This window comes from Coffea arabica, chromosome 6e, assembly GCF_036785885.1.
Source record: "Coffea arabica cultivar ET-39 chromosome 6e, Coffea Arabica ET-39 HiFi, whole genome shotgun sequence".
Classification (NCBI taxonomy): Eukaryota; Viridiplantae; Streptophyta; class Magnoliopsida; order Gentianales; family Rubiaceae; genus Coffea; species Coffea arabica.
Window position 1 is genome coordinate 58,793,833 of NC_092321.1, and position 19,349 is coordinate 58,813,181.

Here is a 19,349-nt window from a genome sequence, read left to right on the forward strand (position 1 = left end):
GTTACTATTTGTTATCTTGTTGCAACTGAAAATACTCCAAAAAAATATCATACATCTGTGAAAGATTACTGCAGTATAATAACCGGACATAATCCCAAACTTATTTTATTGTCTCACAATGAGAACACATGTAAGCAATTCGTGACTCCATAAAATTTCATAGTGCTCCAAGAATTTGGGGATTCTCTTGAATCCACATTAGTCTCTTGTTATCCTTCATAGGAGAGTCATCTGTGAGATGTTATTACTTTCCTAAACCTGTCAGATAAATCTTAATAGCTTTTGACCATTGTTGATAATTAGTGTCATTCAACTTCCAATTTGTGATTTGAGGTGTCACCATTGTCATAACATTAGTGGTTGTCATGACACTTTAGATAAACTTTCAACCATAACGAATAGCACTTCTAACAAAAAACAATCAAAATTTGTGATAAACCAATACGCGTGAACAGTAATGCGATGAACAGCATCGCGTGAACAAGACTTTTGTTAGATATTTAACCATAACCCTTGGACTTTAGCTCTGGTACCATGATAATATGTATTTTGGGAGAAAAATGTCTAACCCATGTATTATGAGTGACCAATTATTATTTATAGTAGTACAAAACTAACAAACTATATAAAAGAATACCCTTACTAATTTATTTATCTATAAGAGTACTTATATTCTCTTAACAGATAGCAGCACCGGAAAATCAAAGAACCATTAGAGCCACCAAGAGCTGATGAAAGCTGCAGAAAGGCTAGCTAAAACATTGAACGAAGCAAAGATTCGTCTTCTGGTTGGTAATGCGCTGTAGAAAAATGAGGCTGAAGGGTATGTGGCATCCATAGTTAGGTACCATTGATTGTTATAGAGATGGTTTTCCCTTATCTTGGGGTGATCTTGTAACGGTTGAAGGTCATTAAAGGAAGCAAAACAAGAAGAAAAGCTGTTAATTAAGCAGTTGGAGAAAAACAAATGGTAGGAGGCGGAAGAGAAGAGAATGATGGAGCAGGAGCTTCTGAAGGAGAAGTTGCAAAATGTAAGCCCCTGCTTTCGAAGTATTTGTCTTTCAATAACTGTTGTTACAGGTTTAACAAGTAAAAACACTTTTAACGACCATTTGATTACCTATTGGACTGGTCACCTGAATAAGATAGTAACTAAAAATTTGGTTAGTAAGTTTTACATAAAAAATAGTAAATTAACTCGATTTGGAGAAAAACAAATGGCAGGAGGCGGAAGAGAAGAGAAGGATGGAGCAGGAGCTTCAGAAGGAGAAGTTGCAAAATGTAAGCCCCTGCTTTCGAAGTATTTGTCTTTCAATAATTGTTGTTACAGGTTTAACAAGTAAAAACACTTTTAACGACCATTTGATTACCTATTGGACTGGTCACCTGAATAAGATAGTAACTAAAAATTTGGTTAGTAAGTTTTACATAAAAAATAGTAAGTTAACTCGATAAATTAGTAACTTTTATGTCTCAAAAAGTAAATTGGAATAAATATGGAACTTACTTTTTTTTGAGGTAAATTACTACTCTATATCTGAAACTTACTTTTTGGAGAGTAAACTTAGTTTAAGTAATAGTAAGTTTTTATAGATTAATAGTAAATATTGTTGATAGAATAGTAAATTTGGTTAGTGGTCAAAACCTACTAGTTTGTGGTATAAATTTACTATTTTACTTAAAAAACTTATATGAAACAAGTATTAGGAAGTTTATTTGAAATAATGTTAAGATTTTTTATTAATGATTGAAACTTAGTATTATAGTTAGTAATTACTCGTAATGTAAATGTATGATACACAATTGTAGGTATCATTTATAAATGTTACATGTTTTAAGCATTTTAAATATACTATGAAAACTATTTTTTTTGCACATGACCTTACAAAATATGTAAGAATAATTTGTCATATTATAAATTTTGAATTATTTTTGAATTTGTGAAAGGTTAGAAAGTTTGGATGACAATAACAACAAATCTTTCGAGTTATATATAGATTTGCACTTATTTATAAGTCACAATTTCCATATATTAATACCTATGAATATAATAAAATGGTAAAGTTTTAATAAATTTATTTACTGGGTCACAAGTATAAAAGTTAAAGTTGTATTATAATAACAACAAATCTTTTGAGTTGTATATAAAATAGCACTTACTTATACATCACAATTTTCATATATTAATGCCCATGAATTTAATAAAATGGTGAAATTTTAATAAATTTATTTTCTAGGTCACAAGTATAAAAATTAAAGTTGTATTAACGTAGCATAATCTTTGAAAATTATAGTAAAATTACCCATATGTTAAGTTTTGTGACTTTCAAACGTACGTTGTATCATTTACATTATGGATTTGTATCCATATTTTTTTATAATCAAACTCATTTTTTATTGGCAAATGGCATGTAAATTATTATAAAATGACATGTCATTTTATAATAATCATAATTTTTTTATAGATGAATGTTATGTAAACTGTTAAAATTATCAATTCACAAATGACTAAATCTGACTACTTTATGGCATATATTAGTCTAATTGACTAAAAAATTACTATAATGATGTGCACGTTGATTGTTGAATTGAAATTTCCTTTATTAGTAGTACAAGTTCTTCTAATCAAAGCAAAATAAAATAAAATATCTTTTCCTTTTGTATGCAGTAGTTATGCTTAGCAGAAAATTGTTAAACCATTTTTACAATGCATAATTTCTCCTAAAATTAGTAACATTTTCTAGACCTCTAACTTTGTCAATAATACTAACCACCGACATGTAGATAATCTTAAAAGCAAAAGCCATCAATATGACGAAAAAAAGAATATTTTCGTGCTAAACGAAAAAAATTGCAATTCTATGTGGAATCGAAGAAATTCATCATGAATGATAATGAATTGCAAAGTTATCACATTTCTAATTTTATATGCATCCAGAATTTCACGCAGCATTACTTTAGAGGAATTTTCCTTTTTTACACTAAGGATCCAATCCCAATCTCTATGTCTCTTTTTTTTTTCTTTAATCATTAAATGGGGTCAAAGTTGTTAGCAGTAAAATACTAAATAAATTTAATTCCATTTCAAGCTCTAATTAATTGTATACTAATATTTTACACCACAATCAATTGAGCATCAATTTCCTTTTTTTACATAGCTATTATTTATTTTATTACTTAGGTTAAATATTTATATATAAAATAATAGCAATAGAATGCCAATCCTTGGATCAATGGAACTTCAATTATTGTTAATAAAACTAATTTTGCATTGATAAAAATTAGTCTACAGGATGAAAAGTCAATGGCAACAGTTGCTAAAATATAGCAATTTTTAATTATGGGAAAATAAACAACTAAGTTCCCAAAATATTTCACTTTTATTGTTTAAAAAATCTCAACTTGTTGACTAAATTCAAAATAATTCTATTGTCATAAATATTTTTCCTCAAATTAACTTTAATGATTAGATATGAGATACAAATATGGTAAAATATCCCTCATACGTATGTCATGGATATTTGAGACTTTTACTAAAAAAAAAAAATTTGTTGTTAAAATAACATTGTATCATAGTGTACTAATTATTTTAGGACCATTTTATACGTGAACTAAATTTAATTTAAATTATACAATAGATTATATATGCATGTGATTGTCATTTATAATTGTTGGATCCCATTTTTATGAACAATCTCCCAAGGAGAAAAGTCCAGATCATACTGATTTTCTTATATTAATTGTTATACTAATTTTGTCATTTTTATTATTATATTATTTCTCATGTTGTTTGGGCTTTAACTCTTGTTATTTCTTGTGTCCGAGATGTAAATTTATTAAAACTTTATCATCTTATTATATTCATAGGTGTTAAATTATAAAAATTGTGATATATAAACAAGTAATATTCTATATATAACTAGGAAGATTTGTTGTTATTGTTATCCAAATTTGCAAAATTTTCAAAAATTGAAAATGATTAAAAACTTATAATACAACAAAATTTTATTGCATAATTTACGAGATTATGTTGAAAAGTCAAACTATTTTTCATAGTATTTTAAAATATATAAATAAAAAAATTTTAATTATACCTATAATAATGTATTATACAGGTATATTATGAGTACTTACTAACTAAGGTACTAAGAATTAATCATTAATAAAACATCGTATCGTTATTTCAAATAAATTTCCTAATTTATTACTGTTAACTTACTATTTTAGATGGAAAACTTACTTTTTTATTTTTAAATGTTATCCTATTTAGGTGGATAGGAAGTAATCAAATGGTCGTTAAAGTGCAACCACCTATTATATCTGGTAAAAAATTGTTTTGTTATCATAACTGTCGTTACTGAAGCATTGTCCGAATTATTTATAGTAGTACAAAACTAACAAACTATTTATAAGAATACCCTTACTAATTTATTTATCTACAAGAGTACTTATATTCTCTTACCAGATAGCAGCACTGGAAAATCAAAGAACCATTAGAACCACCAAGAGCTGATGAAAGCTGCAGAAAGGCTAGCTAAAACATTGAACGAAGCAAAGATTCGTCTTCTGGTTGGTAATGCGCTGCAGAAAAATGAGGCTGAAGGGTATGTGGCATCCATAGTTAGGTACCATTGATTGTTATAGAGATGGTTTTCCCTTATCTTGGGGTGATCTTGTAACGGTTGAAGGTCATTAAAGGAAGCAAAACAAGAAGAAAAGCTGTTAATTAAGCAGTTGGAGAAAAACAAATGGCAGGAGGCGGAAGAGAAGAGAAGGATGGAGCAGGAGCTTCTGAAGGAGAAGTTGCAAAATGTAAGCCCCCGCTTTCGAAGTATTTGTCTTTCAATAACTGTTGTTACAGGTTTAGTTTTTATACCAGTTGATGGGTTTGTTAGAATTGTGATGCTGTATCTACGCAATGTTTCCCTGGAGAAAATTCATATTTCATTTTGAATTTGATGGAACCTTCTGTAATTGAGACTCTTGAGATCTTCTGTATGTGATACTTGTTATCCACAAGTCTCTTACTCTCTACATCCTCCAAAGGAAAAAGAGCTAGAGCGGTCTCAAGATGAGGCAGACAAAGAGGAGAAGCGTCGTGAGAAAAAAGAATCTGAAATGAAGAAACAGATAAAAAGGCACCAAGAGGAAGCTGAAAAAGATCAACGGCGCAAGGAGAAGGAAGAAGCTGAAAACAAAAAGAAACTTTCTCTGCAAAAGCAAGCATCACTCATGGAGCGTTTTCTTAAACGAGGTGCAAATCCATTTTCAAAAAATGATTAGCCTCCAAGAAGTGCAACTGATCCATCTCCTAAGATGGACAAAAAGAAAACTGACTCAATTACTCTGGCAATGGACTCTGTACTCTCCATGGACACTGAAGTTAAGGTGGAAGATATATCGAAGTGAGGCTATTTTTCCTCATTTGTGCTCATGGAATGAAGCAACCATTGTTTTTCCAAAAGAATAACTAGTTTTGGTTACATTTTGCAGCCTGCATCTAAATTCTGGGCACCGCCTAGGTAATTCAATTCGTTCAAACAGACATGCATTGGGGCATTCGTCAGAAACCTAAGACTGAGCTTGTCAAGAAACTTAAGCTAACTAAAGGACTGGCTCGTGAGGAAGAGATGAATATTGAGAACCTTGTTGGTGGATGGGTTGGTTCTAGTACTGATAGTAGATTGTCTACTGCAAATTCAGACAGCATAACTGCAAGCAGCCGAGCACGTGTATGAGGTAAACAGTCATTGCAATTTGATAAGAGTCATAGGCCTGCTTTTTACAGGTTTAGGTTGAAGAAAAGGTAAGTTTATTGCGGAATAGTAGCCATTACGTTATTTGGTTCTGTGGCTATAGCTGAATGTCATCCAGGAGATTATTAGGTTCAGAGTGGCTCTAATTTCATTTATTGCTCTCTTTTCAGTCAAGTTGTAAGTGCACGTCACCCTTTTGTAAAGGATCCAGAATTGGATTATGAGATTGATAGTGATGAAGAATGGGAAGAGGTATGGTGCATATTTAAGCTTAATTATTGCTTGATTGTCCTGAAAACTATCTGTACAAAATTGTTTGCACAGGGGTGAAAAAGGATGAGAAGAGGAAAGTTTGGATGAAGGATGCTCAAGGGGTGATGGTGATGATGAAAGTGAAGATGGCTTCTTTGTTCCTGATGGATATCTCTCAGAAGATGAGGTATTTCCATGAGCTTTTGCGTAAAAGTTGCTAGTATCTTTGTTGTATTCATTGCCAGAATGATAATCACTAAATAGAGATGATCCTTAATTGGGCATTCAACAAAAGAAATTGAGTATGTTTGTGTGACAAATTAAGAAGTCGTGTTTAACTGACTTGTGAACCAAGAATATCATGCAAGTCGTTTGTTACATTTAGTAAAGAGAGTTTCACCATGATTGTCCAAAGCAATTTTTAACATAAGATTTGCCTACGTTCCCTAAATTCTCCAGTTATTTTTTAATTTTTTTTTGTTTCTTCAGTTTCATTGTTCTTTTATTTTTTATTTGCCATTTTTTTTTTCATTATTCAATTTTGGTGCTTTCATTTGTATGCTTTCAAGGTCTTATCTTATTAAAATTTAGCACTTAGCCTTCTCCTTCTCTCATAAGCAATGAGGAAGTCACCTACCTGTCTTTTCGTAGATCTTCATAATGGAGTTTTTCAAGCTTTGAGATGAGGCTTTTTTTTTAAAAAACAAGTTATATATTATATGTTATTGTATCCCTGAGTTCCTGTGTTGTTAACTGTCCAGTACAGAAATGCCCAGCAGTGGTGTTAATGTATCATCCTTCTTGTATTGAGCTGCTAAATGCTGGTTTTAAGTGTGATAAAACCGGAAAGATGTGAACCAAACTTGCATGGTCAAACAAGGTCACAAGATGAAAGAATTATCAGCTGTTGTTGGATTTTGTTTTTTTTTTCTTTATTTCTTTTTAGGAAATGCATTAGTTTTCCTCCTCCGTCCGAATTTTGACACTCCGTCTTGCAGGGAGTAGAAGTTGACAAATTGGAGGCTAATCACTTGGTTGAGGAGACAAGAAGTTCACCCAGTTCCAAGGAGGCACTGCCGAGTGAGGCAGTAAATCAGCTGTTTCGACAGCAAAAGTGTCTATACAATTTAACAGAGCATGCTCTTCGGAAAAACCAGCCCTTAGTCGTTCTGAATATAATGCATCAAAAAGCCCCTTTGCTTTCTGCTGATAACGTCACTGGTGCAGAAAAACATGAGCAAATGTGTTTGCAAGCTTTGAGTATATGAGCATTCCCAGTTGGCCCATCTGTACAGATTTCAATCTGTGATGACACAGAAGATCAAGGGGCTTGCACCTCAAGTACAAAAACCAACTCCACAACTTTGGGAAGTCCACCAAGCATATTGGACTCTGAATTGGCTCAGATTGGTTTTTTGTATGCCTTTAGCATTGATGTTTTCATTCAAAAGCTTCTAATGCTTTGCTCAAGTATAGTTACCAAGGAGCTCTTGCTATTACAATGGAGAAAGATTGGCCTAATTATGTGGATTGGAGTTTTCTTTCAGAAAATCAATATGTTGATAAAGCTTGCAATGCCAGACTAATTTTCTACTGAATTTTCAGGTATCTGTCATTCAATCATGTTCCAATAGCATAAACAAAGTGGTGGAATGTTTACATGAGAAGTTTCCCACCATTTCCAAGTCTCAATTGAGAAACAAAGTGCGAGAAATATCAGATTTTGTTGACAACCGGTGGCAGGTTGTTTTCAATTATTCATTCAAGCTTAGGAGGTTAAAATTCCCTTTCTGATGATTTTGTCTGTTTAGTTTGAGACCTGACCTTTCAATCTCACAAAGTTTATTGACCTGAAGTGGTAACCATGATTTTCTGTTGCTCTATATGACAATAGATTGAAAAGCTGCTTTACTCTTAGCATGTAACATAATCTTATGGTTACATTAAACTTGTGACTTTTCAAATTTGCTGAATAATAAACAGGCATCTTGAATAATAATAGTTTCTTTTTTAACTTCCGAGATATTTATCTATTTTAAGAGAAATTTCTAATTTTGTGATGAATTTTAAAAAAATTCTACAAAAGGGGTGATTTTGATTGGGTATTCCGTAGGGGGGGTCTTCGCATTTTGCGAATGCGAGCTCAGCAGAGCTCGCATTCGCAAAATGCGAGCTCTGCTTATTGAGCTCGCATTCCACGAATGCGAGCTCAATAGAGCTCACCCTGATTTTTTTTTTTTTTTTTTTGGGCTCTCATTAAATTTTTTCCAGAAAATAGTAAGAGCTAAATAAAATTTTTCAAATAGCTCGCATTTGATAAATTTGACCTCCAAAAATTGTATTTAATTTTTTTGTTAGATTTCGGATTTATAAGTATGACTTTCAGAAAATTAAATTCAAACTTGCTAGAAAAAAAATTTAAAATGAAATTTACGAGCTCCCACCAAAATGTATCTTTTTCAGAAAATGTTGTTTGTTTTGTAGAATTTGCCTTTACTAAAATGCTGTCGGTAGTAAAATCTTATTTTAAAAGCTCTACCAAAATCTTATATTTCGGAGAAATGTTAAAGAAATGTTATTTAAAATCTGTAATTAGCAGAGGAATAAATTTTTTTATTTTAAAACTTGCACGTGCCTAAAGTCATCAAATATGTGTTCTAAAAAAAATCATATTTCTTTTATATTAAAAAAAATTGGTAATTGTACGGTTGAAAATACGTTATTTTATTATAATACATTTAAATGGTGGAAAAAGTACACATGCATAGTTCTTTCTATTTCATATATCAATGAAAAAATAGAATGAAATTGTTAACATGTAAGGTATTGACTATATTTTATGAATAAAATACTAACTTTTTTTCCTTTTTTATCAAATAAATTTTTTTATCAAATTCTAATTTTCCTTTGTTATTAATGAATCGTATTTATTTGTTGACACCGACGAATTTTAGTTATAAGAATCTAATAGTTAATAGTCATTAATATCTGTTACAATTTCAACTGTAATTTTAGAAATTTCATAACGCAATGTTATTTAAAAAAATTATATAAGTTATTTTTATGAAGTGCATGTTATTTGTTTTCTTTGTTTTGCTGTTCGACAATTCCGAAATCTTTGTTTTGATGTTCGGCAGCTATGTTTCGATATTGCGTTCTGCTTCTCCCACTCACTTTTGTCTTTTTTTTTTTTCGAAATGGGTCTTGGCGGTATGTAGTGCGAGAATGCGAGCTCAATGTGAGCTCGCATTCCCGGAATGCGAGCTCAGTGAGCTCGCATTTTCAGAATGCGAGCTCAATGAGCTCGCATTTCCAGAATGCGAAGACCCTCTTTTGTGGAAACAAACCCAAGAACCGCCCTCGTTGTAGAATTCTTTTTTTTTTCCATCATAAACTGAGAATTCACCCAACATTCATGGGAGGAACGGAGTAGAGCAGGGAAAAGCATCTTTTCAATGCTCTTGTGCGGTACCCTCCTGTTGCTGAGTAGAAGATGCAGGTTTCTGGGATGTTTGAGGGGAGGTTTCGTAAGGATTAATAGATTTCGCAGAGGGAGGCAGGCACCTCTTGGAAAAAAAAATGTGGCAATGCTTTTTGTCCTCCCGCTGCCTTTTTCTGCAAAATATCAAGAATCTCGGTCAACCAAACAATACAATGCTGACTACTGGTGCTCTCAAATGCAAAAGAATAATTGAGTTCACAAATTGAGGAATAAGTAACCATAAAGTAACCAACTACCTGGTGATATTGTTAAACCAAGCTTCGCCAATACATCTTTCTTAACCTGCATCAGAAGAGTAGACCAACAAAAACAACAAATTGCAGTCTGAGAAACAAGCTTCAGATTAATTACGCATGTCCCACCAGAGGTTCAAGGACTAAAGTCCAGAACAAAGGTACAAAGTCATCCTAAGGAAGGAGAGAATGAAGCTTAAAAGAACTGTAGAATTGTGTTGCAGTTCAGATTAGACATGGAAGCTTAATGCTATGGACAAACTTTTTTTTTTTGTTCACAACCAGATGAAGGTTGATTATTATCAAAACTCTCTGTCATGCAAAAAACAATTTGGAAAACAAAAAAACAAATATAACCCCATATCTTCTTATTGGCAGGCAGCTGGAGGTGTGGGCAGGCAAGCAAAAGAACCTCCAGAGTGCATGAACTTGCCTTTGTAGTTACCTATTTTTCTTAAACTACTCCACATTAATTATGCAAAGGGATTAAAATAGGAGAAATTTCCAAGTTTGTGATGAAATTTAAAAAAATTCTACAAAAGCGGTGATTTTGGTGAGGTATTCCGTAGGGGGGTCTTCGCATTCCACGAATGCGAGCTCACCAGAGCTCGCATTCCCTCACCAGAATTTTTTGCAATTTTTTTTTTGGAGGGCAATAGAGCTCGCATTCGCGGAATGCGAGCTCAACTTATTGAGCTCGCATTCGCGGAATGCGAGCTCTCCCAAATTTAAGCTTTGGGAATTTAATCTCTCCCAAATGACACCTGCACTGGCTCATGGAGATCTTTACATGTTGCAGCCACTGCCTGCAGTCCTTCATCGCATACCGAGTCAAGCACCTGCATAAATCAAGGGTAAGGAAAACCAAAAGATTGACAGAATCAACATTCAAACGGAAATTCCATTTACTTACCCACAAAGTCTGGAGCTTATGGCAATGATAGATAAAGGATTTCAGTTGTTCAGTACTGATTGTGGCGTAGCTAAGATTCAGAGAGGTAAGGTTAGCACACACTGGAACTATTGCAGGCAGATAATGAGCATTGATTTCTCTGAATCCAGAAAGGCAAACTAGAGATTTGCATGCAGCAAAAGCAGAAACGTAGTCTGGCTCCTGTTCACCCTGAGCAACAATCTCTCCGGGGCCAAATGAACCAGTTCCCAAGTGGGTGAGCTGTGGAGCTCGAACCATCAAACGATAGAGCTGCACAATTGTTACATGTCGATTCAATCTAAGCTTCTTCAAAGACGGTGACTTAACCACAAGTCTCTCCAATGCCTCAAAATTAATAGGGGAGTCCACACAGTCAAATATCAAAGACTCGAGACAAGTTCCATTCTGTGGAAAACATGAAATCCAGTCCACTTCATCTTCTACCAACTCTGACTCAATCAAATCGAGCACTCTAATCTTCCTGAGATCACGTAAAAACAACTCACATTACACAAAAGAAGATCACATTAAATGCGAGCTCACTGACCTCGCATTCCTAAAATGCGAGCTCAGTGAGCTCGCATTTTGGGAATGCGAGGTCAATGAGCTCGCATTCCGCGAATGCGAGCTCACCGAGCTCGCATTTTGGGAATGCGAGGTCAGTGAGCTCGCATTCCCGGAATGCGAACACCCTATTTGTAGAACCCTCTCCAAGAAACGCCCTCGTTGTAGAATTCTTTGTTTTTTTCATCATAAACTAAGAATTCACCCCATGAATGTTCAACTGTGTTTGTTTCGTCCGGCCCACCCCTTTTCCACAGCCTGAAATATTTTAGTATGTACATTAAAATCCAGATCGTATATTCGACATTGGTCATATATATAAGTTTTGCTTTTGGATTAGGATTGTAATTTTGGTTTATCTTATGAATACAAAATTTACTAGTTTGTCTAAAATTCAGTTGACTATTCTTTCTGTTATATTAATGCTGCAATGCATGGCATGTCTGTCTTAATTGTGGGTGGGAAATGTGTTCCTTCAGTCTGTGAAGTTTGAGCATTTTACCATTTTGTAATTCCAGCTTTGAATCCGGATTCTTCATATTAATAAAGTTTTTACTTTCTTAAAAAAAAAGGCAAAAAAAAAAAATGCATAGGTGTAGTTAAGATTGACACCAAGACTCATAAAGAACTATTTCAGATATGATTTCAGGTTTTAACATGTTTAGATGATTTTAAATTTTAACTTGTTCATAGATGCGTTTAATAATAAAAGATAAAATATTTGATAATTAAATAGTACAGAATTTTGAAGCAAAATTTGTTCCAAAAAATAAGTAATAACATATTCATTTATCATTTTAATGCGATCTATACTAAAATTTAGTATTTAACAATTTAATAACTCAATGAATTCAGATTTCAATTTTCAAACTTTAATTTTAACAAATGCACCCTAAGTTGTGGTTTTTTCGTAATCTTATCAAAAATAGAAAATTTGTTAAAATAAATTTTAACATACAAATCAAACCCACTCTTTTGAGATTGGATTTCCCTCAAAAGAGTGGGTTTGATTTGTAAAATGGAGGTTGGGGTAGTCGGCATCCGATAGCAGGTATGTTTGATTGAGGCAAAATTTAGCAGGTATGTTTGATTTCCAACCTTAAATTCTGCCTCAATAATTTTTATCATTTTTTTAGAAATAAAAATTTGAAAGAAGAAAAGTAATTTGGAATAAAGAAAGAGGAGAGACAAAGAAAAAAGAAAAAAAAAAACTTACAGAGTAGAGGGGTATTTTTTGTCTCTCGAGATTTAAGTGATGCAAAATAAAGGTTAGGAGTTAAAGTGAGAATCAGAGTATATCTTAAGGAGATAAATTGCAATTAACCCTTAGTTGGGAGAAGACTTGAATACTAAATAGCTAAATCTAACCAGCCAAGTAGGTAGTGTCCATAAATTCTTTTAATTAGTAATGTCATAGAAAAAAATTAGTCACTTAGCGGAAAACTTTGATGTGTATATATGTACAAGATGAGGCTGGTTGCACAACAAACGGCCACTGCCTGCTGAACTCTAACCTTACTCCGTCATTCTAATTACTCTCGGTATTGATGGTAATCATGTGTGAAGAAGTCCAACAATTTTCGTTTTTGTGTTGCTTTGATATTAGGATATAAATATATTTGTTCCAAATGTGGTTTTGTCAATTTATATGGTACTTTGATTGCAATTGACTTCAATAACTAAAGCTGATAAAATTGACAAGATTTTCAGCTTCAGGTTTCAGCTTTCTTTCTGATCTCTCTTTCTTCCAAGCTGCAGTACCAACTGATTTCTATAAAAGCAAAGCAACTTTGGCACCTCTTTGTAACAAAAATCCCAATAAAGGTGAACTTCACTAATGTAGACTGTAGAGAAGGTGTGCATGCCTAAACGCTTGTTCTCGGTTGATTATTTTAATTGATCATAGATTCTCATTTTGCATAATCAATTTTTGTAATGTTTTCAATTATTTTTGTATCTTGATTATAGAGATTATTTTTAACGACCTAAAAAGTTAAAATCTATAACGACCCAAAGAGTAGCTTTTGCTAATTCCCTAGATTTTGTAAAATCTAAAGCAACAGAAAATCTAAGAGAAACAAAGACAGTTCAAGTTGCCACAAGTCCCTTCTCACTGTTTTTAGCTTGCTCTTGCGTATTAGTCAATAACACTGGACCAAAATTCCTACAGGAGATTTGGGTAAGTAACTAATGTGGACACACACAAATACTCTAACTTGGGTAGAGAAGGAAGTAGAAAAAAAATCCTCATGTTCCCCTATTCTGGGACTTTCTCTACAACATCAATTCTATTATCATTGAAACTTTTGACAATTTCTGAGATCTACTTGACCATTTTCTTGTTCATCTACTTGTAAAAGATTAATGTATCAAAGCATGGATCGGGATTAGCAGCTAGCTAAACCTATTAGATCCAGTATCAACAGCTGCCCACTTTACCATTGTTCTTGCGCGTATCCAACTTCCAACCTTGAGGTGGATAATGCATCCAGAGTTCTTTCTTCCAACTTGAAATTCAGTTGCTGGATCAATGCATATGCCTATTTGGTGGTATTTTGCCACAAGTCCCAAACCAAAGAAATGAAGTTTGTTTTGTTTGGTTTCATCCTCCAAACTGGATGGTAACAAAGTCATTTGTTGTTGACTTATTGGCTCAATAGCCACAATTGTCCATTGTGCAAAACTACAATGGTTGACAATTGCGCACAAACTCTATATCCTACATCGTTAGTTTTGTTAGGAATTCTTTCATTTGTAAACTATAAATAGAAGGATCCTTTGATAGGATAAGATATACCAAGCAAGAGAATTATAACTTGCTTCCTTCTCTCTCTTTGTAATATTTCTTCTAGTGAAATATTAAGTTGTTAGTGGTGTCCGAGAACGTAAGCAAATTAGTCGAATCTCGTTAAATTCTGGTGTTCTATTTTATTGTTTATTTAGTAACTATATTTGTAGGTATATTTGTAGTGAGTTATTGTGCAATTAATTGCATATATAGGTGAATCTATCTAGGAAATTGGTACTTAAGCAGGCCAGTGTCTCACCAAACATTTTCTGGGAATTACCATTTTGCAATTTTAAGTACCATAATTTACTCGTTATACCATAATTTGGTAGAACTTTTGCAACAATTGGTATCAGAGTTCAAGATTTCTTAGTATGCTCTGTGGTTGCAGCATAGTCTGATCTTCCACATCAGAAAAGATTTCTTGGGCTATTGTTATTCTACATTTATGAGCTACTAAATATAATTTGTAGAGATGGCCGAAAGTAGATTTTCATCTACAATGCAAGCATCGACAAGCTCGTCGTCATCTATTATGGCGAGAAATGCTATGATAAATGTAAAATTAAATGTGGAGATATTTGATGGTACTGGTCATTTCGCTATGTGACAAAGTGAGATTTTAGGCGCGTTCTTTAATCAAGGTCTAGACACTGCCATTGAAGAAGAGAAACCAAAAGAGATTGAAGAGAATGAATGGAGGACGCTAAATCGTTTAGCGTGTGGTACAATTCGATCGTGTCTTTTAAGGGAACAGAAATATGTGTTCTCAAAAGAAACTTCTGCAAATAAATTGTGGACTGGATTGGAAGAGAAGTTATTGAAGAAAAATTATCAGAACAGGCTCAATATGAAAAAGCGTTTATTTCGCTTCACTTATATTCCCGGCACAACTCTAAGTGATCACATCACTAATTTCAATCAGTTAATCACTGATCTGATGAATTTAGATGTGACATTTGAAGATGAAGATTTGGCTCTCATGTTGTTGGGATCTCTTCTTGAGGAGTTTGAGTATCTTGAAACAACTCTACTCCATGGGAAAGCTGAGGTGTCCCTCAGTGATGTTAGTTCTGCCCTGTACAGCTACGAGCTCAGAAGAAAAGACAAGCAAAATAGCAGAAATGGAGCAACAGAAGGTCTGGTAACTAGAGGATGCTCACAAAATCAGAGAAAGGGGACAAGAGATAGATCCAAATCGAGAGCTAGACTAAGTAAAGATGAGTGTATTTTTTGCAGAGAGAAAGGGCACTGGAAGAAGGACTGTCCAAAACTGAAGAGTAGACCTGACAAAGAAAAAGCTGTTGCGGATTCAAATGTAACTGAGTGCATTGATCAAGATTCAGACTTTTCATTAGCTGTCATGCCTACTAGTCATTCTAGTACATGGCTATTGGACTCAGGTTGTAGTCATCATATGAAGTCCAATAGGGAATGGTTCTTTAATTTCAAGGAACAAGAAGATGGAGTCGTCTACATAGCAGATGAGACCACATTAGCAACAAATGGGATTGGTTCAATTCGGCTGAAGAATCAGGATTGATCAATTAGGATTCTAACTTATGTCCGATATGTGTCAGAATTGAAAAAGAACCTCATTTCTGTGGGAGTACTAGAATCAATGGGTTATAAGGTGTCAGTATATAATGGAGTGATGAAAATCATTTCAGGTGCATTGGTGCTGGTGAAAGGAATCCGAAAAAATAATAACTTGTATTACTATCAAGGTAATGTAGTTGTTGGAGTAGCGGCAGTGGCTTCCAGTGATAATAGAGAATTGAAAATAACCAGATTATAGCATATGCGCTTAGGGCATGCTGGAGAAAAATTCTTGAATCTTTTGATGAATCAGGAACTATTGAAAGGAGCTAGTGTTTGCAAGTTAGATTTTTGCGAGTATTGTGTCAAAGGGAAGCAGGCAAGGGTAAAACTTGGCACTGCAATTCATGATACCAAGGGTATTTTGGATTATGTGCACTCTGATGTGTGAGGACCTTCCAAAACAACTTCTCTAGGAGGCAAAAATTATTTTGTTACCTTTGTCGATGACTTCTCTCGAAGAGTATGGGTGTATACTATGAAGGCAAAAAGTGAAGTATTGGAAATTTTCATCAAGTGAAAAAAGATGGTGGAAACTCAAACACAAAGAAAGATCAAACGCCTTCGAACAGACAACGGAGGTGAATACACTAGTAATCCGTTCATGGATGCCTGTGAGAATGAAGGCATTGTTCGGCACTTCATAGTCAGGGATACATCACAGCAGAATGGGGTGACAGAGCGTATGAACCGGACATTGGTGGAGAAAGTTTGGTGTATGTTGTCCAATGCTGGGTTGGGCAGACAATTTTGGACTGAAGTTTTAGCATATGCAAATCACCTCGTCAACTGCTTACCATCAACTGCTATTGGCGAAAAAACGCCATTAGAGAAATGGTCGGGAAAACCTACTACAAATTATGATTCCTTACATGTGTTTGGTTCTACTGCATATTATCATGTTAAAGACTCAAAGTTGGATCCAAGGGTGAAGAAGACGCTCTTTATGGGGATCACGACAGGCATTAAAGGTTATCGCCTTTGGTGTCCTGAGACGAAGAAGATAGTTTTCAGCATGGATGTCACCTTTGATGAATCTACCATGTTAACAAAGGTAGATGTACAGCAGAATGATGGTATTCCACAACAGGTGGAGAGCACTCCGAAGCAGGTAGAGTTTGAAAGAAGCATTATCAGACTAGCGATGGATATAGGGGCAGATGAAAGAACTCCTATGGTAGAAGAAAAATCAACTGAAGAAGATGTTCCAGTTGGAGAGTCTTCACAGCAACTTGAATCAATTGCATTGAATAAGCCAAAGAGAAATATCAAAGTACTTATTCGATATGTTAATATGGTGGCTAATGCATCTGCAATTGCAATAGATGAAGTTTCTACCACTTATCTTGAAGCTGTCCAAAGTTCAGAGAAAGAAAAATGGAGGACAGCCATGGAAGAAGAAATGCAGTCCCTTTATAAGAATCAAACTTGAAAACTTGTCAATCTGTCAAAGGAAAAGAAGGCAATTAGGTGCAAGTGGGTATATACAAAGAGAGAAAGATTTCCTGACAAGTTTGGTGTTCGCTACAAAGTAAGATTGGTGGCTAAAGGCTACGCTCAGAATGAGGGAATTGATTACAACGAAATGTTTTCTCCAGTCATGAAACATTCCTCCATCAGAATTTTATTGGATTTGGTTGTACAATTGGATCTAGAACTTGTCCAATTAGATGTAAAAACTATGTTTTTACATGGTGACTTGGAAGAAAAAATCTACATGACTCAGATAGAAGGATTCAGAGTTGCTAGTAAAGAAAAGATGGTGTGCAAGCTTGACATATCGTTGTATGGATTGAAACAGTCTCCAAGGCAGTGATACAAGCGATTTGACAATTTTATGATGGGGCAGAAGTACACAAGAAGCAAATATGATGAATGTGTATATTTGCGCAAGTTACGAGATAGATCCTACATATATGTTCTTCTTTGTGTTGATGATATGTTGATAGCTTCCAAGGATCAAGGTGAGATTGAAAACTTGAAGTCTCATTTGAGTCGGAAGTTCGAAATGAATGATCTCGACGAAACCAAGAAGATTCTCGGCATGGAGATAAGCAGAGATAGAAGATTGGGGAGACTTTATTTGACTCAGAAAGAGTATCTTAGTAAGGTATTAAAGAGGTTTGGCATAAATGAAAAGACCAAACCTGTTAGTACTCCACTTGCTCCTCATTTCAAGCTCAGTGCATCTTTATCTCCAAAGAATGATGCAGAACGAGAATATATAGCAAAGGTACCGTATGCAAATGCAGTGGGTAACTTAATGTATCCTATGGTGTGTATAAGACCCGACATTTCACAGTCAGTTGGAGTTGTAAGCAGGTACATGCATGATCCTGATAAGGAGCATTGGCAGGCTGTGAAATGGATTTTACGGTACATTTTGAACACCGTAGATGTTGGATTAATATTTGAACGGGATGAAAGGATTGGTCAAGGCGCAGTTGGATATTGTGATTCCGACTATGCAGGTGATCAAGATACACGTCGATCAATGACTGGGTATGTATTTACAGTTGCTAAGGCACCAGTCAGTTGGAGGTCTACCTTGCAGTTAACGGTTGCTTTGTCTATTACAGAGGCGGAGTATATGGCAGTTACGGAGGCTGTTAAGGAAGCAATTTGGTTTCATGGGTTGCTTGATGAATTGGGAATCGAACAGAAGTCTCTCAAAATTCATTTTGATAGTTAGAGTGCTATTCATTTAGCAAAGAACCAAGTCTATCATGCAAGGACGAAACATATCGACGTACGGTATCATTTTGTGAGAAAGATTTTGAAAGATAATACAATACTACTTCAAAAGATTCAGACTAAGGAGAATCTTGCTGATATGCTTACGAAAGTTGTGACAACTATCAAATTCCAACATTGTTTGAATTTGATAAATGTTGTGCACAACTTGAAGATTGGCGCTTGACAGCGCATTTGAAGACACCACCAAATGTTGGGAGAAGAGTGAAGCATTGAAGATATAGAGATTTCGCCAAGGTGGAGATTTATTGACTTATTGGCTTAATAGCCACAATTGTCAATTGTGCAAAGCTACAATTGTATTTGTTGACTTATTGGCTCAATAGCCACAATTGTCAATTGTGCAAAACTACAATTGTTGACAATTGTGCACAAACTCTACATCCTACATCGTTAGTTTTGTTAAGAATTCTCTCATTTGTAAACTATAAATAGAAGGATCCTTTGATAGGATAAGATATACCAAGCAAGAGAATTATAACTTGTTTCCTTCTCTCTCTTTGTAATATTTCTTCTAATGAAATATTAAATTGTCAGTGGTGTCCGAGGACGTAGACAAATTAGCCGAATCTCGTTAAATTCTGGTGTTCTATTTTATTGTCTATTTAGTAGCTATATTTGTAGGTATATTTGTAGTGAGTTATTGTGCAATTAATTGCATATATAGGTGATTCTGTCTAGGAAATTGGTACTTAAACAGGCTAGTATGTCTCGCCAAATATTTCCTGAGAGTTACCATTTTACAATTTTAGGTACAATAATTTACTCGTTATACCTTAATTTGGCAGAGCTTCCGCAACATTTGTATGTTACAAAATTTTCAAACGTTAATTTTAGCTTTTGAGAACATCCAAATAATTGCTCACCGAACTGTTAGGAACCATGAATACATGACACCAAAAGGTTAGGAACCATTAGGGGTGTATCAAGTTTGTCTAAATTCTAAAACATCGATCATAACGTAACG

At 34.2% G+C, this 19,349-nt stretch overlaps 1 pseudogene; it reads left to right on the plus strand.

The window, feature by feature from the left end:
- Positions 1–967: 967 nt before the first annotated feature.
- Positions 968–7,594, plus strand: LOC113696866 (chromatin assembly factor 1 subunit FAS1-like; annotated as a pseudogene).
- Positions 7,595–19,349: the final 11,755 nt, after the last annotated feature.